This window comes from Coenobita brevimanus, chromosome 24, assembly GCF_032717465.1.
Source record: "Coenobita brevimanus isolate Jiangsu-jjx chromosome 24, ASM3271746v2, whole genome shotgun sequence".
In the NCBI taxonomy this organism is placed as follows: Eukaryota; Metazoa; Arthropoda; class Malacostraca; order Decapoda; family Coenobitidae; genus Coenobita; species Coenobita brevimanus.
This window is the reverse complement of record NC_136977.1, coordinates 57,138,030-57,143,712: the sequence shown is the minus strand read 5'-3', so window position 1 is coordinate 57,143,712 and position 5,683 is coordinate 57,138,030. Positions and strand designations below refer to the sequence as shown.

The window sequence follows — 5,683 nt, the reverse complement described above, 5'->3', positions numbered from 1 at the left end:
TTTCCCCTCCCCTCTCTACTCTTCCATTGCCCCTATCCCTCTACCTACCCCTTCCTTCCCTACCTACCTCTCCACCGCCCTCCTCTGTCCCCCTACTCTTCCACCGCCCCTATCCCTCTCCCAACCCCTTCCTTCCCTACCTACCCCTCCACCATTCTCCCCCCCCCTCTCTCTCTCTCACTCTCTCACTTTCCCAGCTCGCCCTCCCCTCCCTGCAGCCTCGGATGCAAACGTCACCACCCTGTTGCCACTCTATTACTCAGCCACTCCACCCCATCACCCCCGTCAACCGTGTTTATGCCCAACCACGTGTTTGTTTGGGGCTTTTTTTGTGTGGGTTTGTTTGTCTGCTGCCTCGTCTGGTCTGGGGGTCTGCTGCATACTTAGCCCCTCGTTTCGGAGCTCCTATCCTGACGGGGCTGGAGGAGGTTGCTTTCGGCCAGGCGTCATGATCTCACTCCCTCCTCACCTCCGCCAGACGACGAACAGGCCATCCCAGGCACCTCAACAGTCGCCCTCCCAGACACGATTGGCACTGCTCAGGCACCCACTACTCAAGCGCTCGCTACTCAGGCTCTCTCTCTCTCTCTCTACTCTCAGATGACCAGCGGCTGCTTCTGTTTGCTTGCTTCTTACACTCTCCCTCACTCCCTTTTCTCTCAATGTCTTCCTACAATACACCCATTATTTCCCATTACATTTTCGAATGGTTTATAAAGTCCTATGTATCTTTCAGTTCACACCACACACCATTCCGCACTACATGTCACAGAGGTAAGCGACGTCACTGAAATTCGTCTGCTTTCTCACGACTTTCAGTGTCCCCTTTCGTATCTCACATTCACTGATGTTTCCATTCTTGTCTGCGCCTCGCATTTCACTACAACTATAACAGTGCCTCAGAGTTAACGCCATAATCTTCTCTCTCTCTCTCTCTCTCTCTCTCCCTTGACTGTGCCTCATTCCATCTACGCCTCGGTCTTCACCCGCATCTGCCTTCCCCTACTACCAATAAAAACAAGACTGAAGATTCGCAAGTTCCAAAGACAAGCGAAGTAACGCGAAGTAAATAACGATATGAATTCCAACATAATATAATTTTAGGATGCATTAAAAAACAATATCTCGTCAATGATCAGTACAACTCACATCGGGTAGTATAGCCTATTTCCTAAAACTGCGGAAGAATATACGTGAAAAAACAAATATCCTAATGAATATATAGTCAGCAAATTTCCTCTTTGTATTTAGCATTATTTTCTTGTGTCTTTATTTCATTTTATTTATTTATTTATTTCTCATTCAGCTCGAGCATCCGCCTTCGCCAGCCTCCCCGCCTCTGCCTGCTGGTCAGTGGGTGAGGGGGAGGAGTGGGAATGGGAGTGGGAGTGGGGGTGAGCGAGGGCCTCTCCCCCTTACACTGACGCCTACAAATTCCTCCTGATTTCCGACCGATACGGTAAGCCTGACGGGGGATGCGGGGAGGGAGGTGAGAAGGAGAGGCTAAAGAGCAAGACGGAAGACCTACCTGGCGTGATGGATGAACTAAAGGCATACCCAGCTACACAAGGCATACACAGCTACACAAGGCACACACAGCTACACAAGGCACACACAGCTACACAAGGCACATACAGCTACACAAGGCATAAACAGCTACACAAGGCATACACAGCTACACAAGGAATGCACAGCTACACACAGCATACACAGCTACACAAGGCATACACAGCTACACACAGCATACACAGCTACACAAGGCATACACAGCAACACAAGGCATGCACAGCTACACAAGGCACACACAGCTACACAAGGCATACACAGTTACACAGGTACACAAGGCACACACAGCTACACAAGGCATACACAGTTACACAGGCACACAAAGCATGCACATGTACACAAGGCACACACAGCTACACAAGGCATACACAGCTACACAAGGCATACACAGCTACACAAGACATACACAGCTATACAAGGCATACACAGCTACACAAGGCATACACAGCTATACAAGGCATACACAGTTACACAAGGCATACACAGCTATACAAGGCATACACAGCTACACAAGGCATACACAGCTATACAAGGCATACACAGCTACACAAGACATACACAGCTACACAAGGCACACACAGCTACGCAAGGCACACACAGCTACACACATCACTCCAGGTCACTAAGATTTAAATACACACACCTACGCAATCAACACAGCAGGGTTTACCAGACATTCGATAAATTCTATGTTTTATATATATTGTCAATCAAATACTTACATACTAAGGTTTCTGAACTTTTTTTTTTTTCGCCAAACCCACTCATCAGAAACTGCCACGTGAGTATTAAAAAGAATACTGTCACAGCTCCTAGGAAAATAACCTTCGTACAGAGTCAAATGCGTAAACTTATGAACCAAACAACACAATTTCTTCTATCTATTAAATCCAGAAACTAGTCTAATTACTGTGCCATACCATTACCACTGATTACAAGCCCAAACGACCACTGAATGACCAGACGATACCGATCAGACAATACTCAACCTGTAGCCATTAACAGTACCCAACTCCCATTACGGAGGAAGAAAGGATACAGGGCGCTATGGGTGAGAATGGGAGGGAGGGATGGGGAGGGTAAGTAAGGAGGGAGGGAAGGAGGGGGGTGAGGAAAGAGGGAGAGATGGAGATGAGTAGGGAGAGGGAGAGATGGACCTGGCGAGTAGGAAGAGGAGAGAAAGGGAGGGAGAGGTTGAACATGGAGAGGACTGAAGGGAGGCAGGGAGGGAGGTGTCGAGTAGGAAGAGGAAGAGAGAGAGGGAGAGTTGGTGCAGGGAGAGGGAGGGAGGGAGAGAGGGAGGAAGGGAGGGAAGGAGGGAGGGAGGGGGGAGAGTGAGATCTGGCCCCAACAGTCGCGTGCTTTATGAGGAAGTGTCATGTAGTGGCCGCCGCCCCGCCTCCACCTAACTCAGGTATCCGGCACTTCTGAGGGAGGCACGGCAGGGCCTGTCACTCCCTTCACCCCTCCCTCCACCCCCACCCATCCTACCTCCACCCTCAGACTCCCTCCTTCCACTCCCACACACCCTCCCTCCACCGTCATACACCCTCCCCCCATCCCCACGTACCCTACCTCCTGCACTCTCACACACCCTCCCTCCATTCACAGTGCTAGTCCACACACACACACACACACACACACACACACACACACACTACGCACCACACAGCCACCACGCAATCTCAAACCCGACCCCACCCTCACCCTCACACATACACCTACCCACCCACTCAAGCATCCACACAAACAGTTCGGTAATGCATCTCTATCTGAGTGTGAGAATATATGGACTTCGCATAATCGCTCCAACATATCCCAATGGTTGTTCTACACACACAAAACCCACCCCATGAAAGACACCCCATCCTCAAAAAAAAAAGGAAAAAAGAAAAACACTTACATCACCACAACTTGAAATCTCACTCCAGTCACATTACACTACAATCCAATCCACACCACACCCCAAAATCCACCCCATCCACAGTGCACCCCCAAATCCGCCTCATCTGCAATAATACACCCACAAAACCCGTATACATATTCCCTCACACTAACCCACAAACAATCACCCTTTAATAACGAAGACCCGCCAGCAAACAGACCCTTTCATTGTGATTTTTTTCTGCATAAAAAAGAAGTCTATGCTCCTTTTACCCTAACTTGCCCCCAAATTTCGTCTCTTTTTCAGCTTATTTCTTGTACCTCCGTGGCAGAAAAAGAGAACACTACGGCTCTATAACCTTTTCAGAGCACTTGTTCATGACTGGCATCATACTGTAGTGTTAATCCACCCTTACAACACAGCGTTAATGTGGAGAGATGGTAATTTTGGGCCAAGTTAGAGTAAAAGGAGTATAGCATTACCCAGTAAAAAATACAAGATGCAGTTCTTCCTATAGTGTTTCCAATGAAGACCGAACGTGAATATCTGTAGACAAGAACCGCCCACGAAATCCTTGAACCCGCCCAGGAATCGAGAAACCCCGCCCACACGACTTGATAAGGGGAGGTGAGCGTAATAAGGGCGGGCGGGGCGGGACGGGGCGGGGCGAGGCAATGTGGGGATGGGGTGGGTTGGGGTGGGGGATGAGGCGAGATAAGGGGCGTGTAATAAAGCAGGTAAGGAAGGAGGGGAGGGGGAAGGAGGGGTGATGGTAGACCTCTTAGTCCACGCCCACACGCAACACCTCAAGGCATCGAGGTCTGTGTGTGTGTGTGTGTGTGTGTGTGTGTGTGTGTGTGTGTGTGTGTGTGTGTGTGTGTGTATTCCTCTTTCTTCACTTTCTCATTTCCATCAATTGTCTCCTTTTCTCCCTCTCCCTTACGTGCTTCTCTCTCTCTCTCTCTCTCTATTTACGCCCTCCCAAAGTTCTCCAATATCGCCATGTCCCCTCTTTCCACTACTCCGCCTGTCCCTATACATTTCTCACCACTCTCTCTGTCTCGTCTCCTTCCCTGTCTATTTATCTCTCTTCTCCGTTCGCCTCTTCCGTCTGTCTCTCTCTATATATTTGATTTACCTTATTCTCTATGTTTTTATGGTTTATATTATTCTCCCACAACTCTTTAATTACCACCGTGTCTTCTCTCTCCCTGCCAATATTCTTCCAACCACCAGTTTCTGTTTCCTCCGTTTGTGTGTTCCTCTATTCTGTCTATGTCTTCCACTATCCCGTCTGTTTCTCTGTCGTCCTCAGTCCTGTCTGTTTCTGTGTCTTCTTCTATCTTGTCTATGTCTTCTTCTGTCCTGTCTGTCTCTGCCTTCCTCTGTTCAGTTTGTCTTATATCTGTCCAGTTCGTATCCACTCTCACGATCCCCCCCACATCGTTATCCTTTACCCCAGGTGTTCTATCCTCATTTACTCACCTGCCCGGCTAGCTCAGTCGGTAGAGCATGAGACTCTTAATCTCAGGGTCGTGGGTTCGAGCCCCACGTTGGGCGGCGAATATTTTTTACACCGTTGGAGGGAGAATGCGTGCTAAAGGTAAATTAAATTGGTCTTGTTATTGTACAGATCTTATATATGGGCGTAATTGCTCCCCTCCCCCATACTCTCTCTTTTATCTGCCTTCATCCTGTTGCTTTAATCCTGCGTTATTTTCTTTATTTTCTTGCTTCCTCAACTTTTATCTCCCTTTCTCACATATTCTTCCAGCGTATCTTACTCATCTTCGGTTCTCCTTTCCGTCCCGCCTTCTACCTTCACATTTCCTTTACTTGAACCTCTTTAACCACTCTGGAGATGGCCCTTCCTTCTTTCCATGTCCGTATCAGTACTTTTGCACCCCCTGTTCTACCCTACAAATTATTTATCTGGTGTAAGTTCATGGTTTCATAATCCTCCTTCATTATTTACACTCCTGCTATGTTTTTACTATCATGCTCTCTCTCTCTCTCTCTCTCTGACATTTTCTGTGAAGTTAACGACGAATAAACTTTGCCTCTTTATCCTCTCTTTCCAGTCTGTCTGTCTGTCTGTCTGTCGCTACTCGTCTATATTCCAATACTTTCGACCAGTTCTCTGTCTCCCTTCTGTCTCTGTCCGTCTCCCTGCCTGCATCTGTTTCTCTGTGTTCGTCTCTGTACCTAAGTTCGAATCTCTCTCTCTCTCTC

The 5,683-nt window shown here is 48.2% G+C and overlaps 1 non-coding gene across 1 annotated transcript; it reads left to right on the top strand.

The window, feature by feature from the left end:
• The first annotated feature begins 4,938 nt into the window (after window positions 1-4,938).
• On the top strand, window positions 4,939-5,011 carry TRNAK-CUU (transfer RNA lysine (anticodon CUU)). The gene has a single exon. It is a non-coding gene; the product is annotated as a tRNA-Lys (tRNA).
• Window positions 5,012-5,683: the final 672 nt, after the last annotated feature.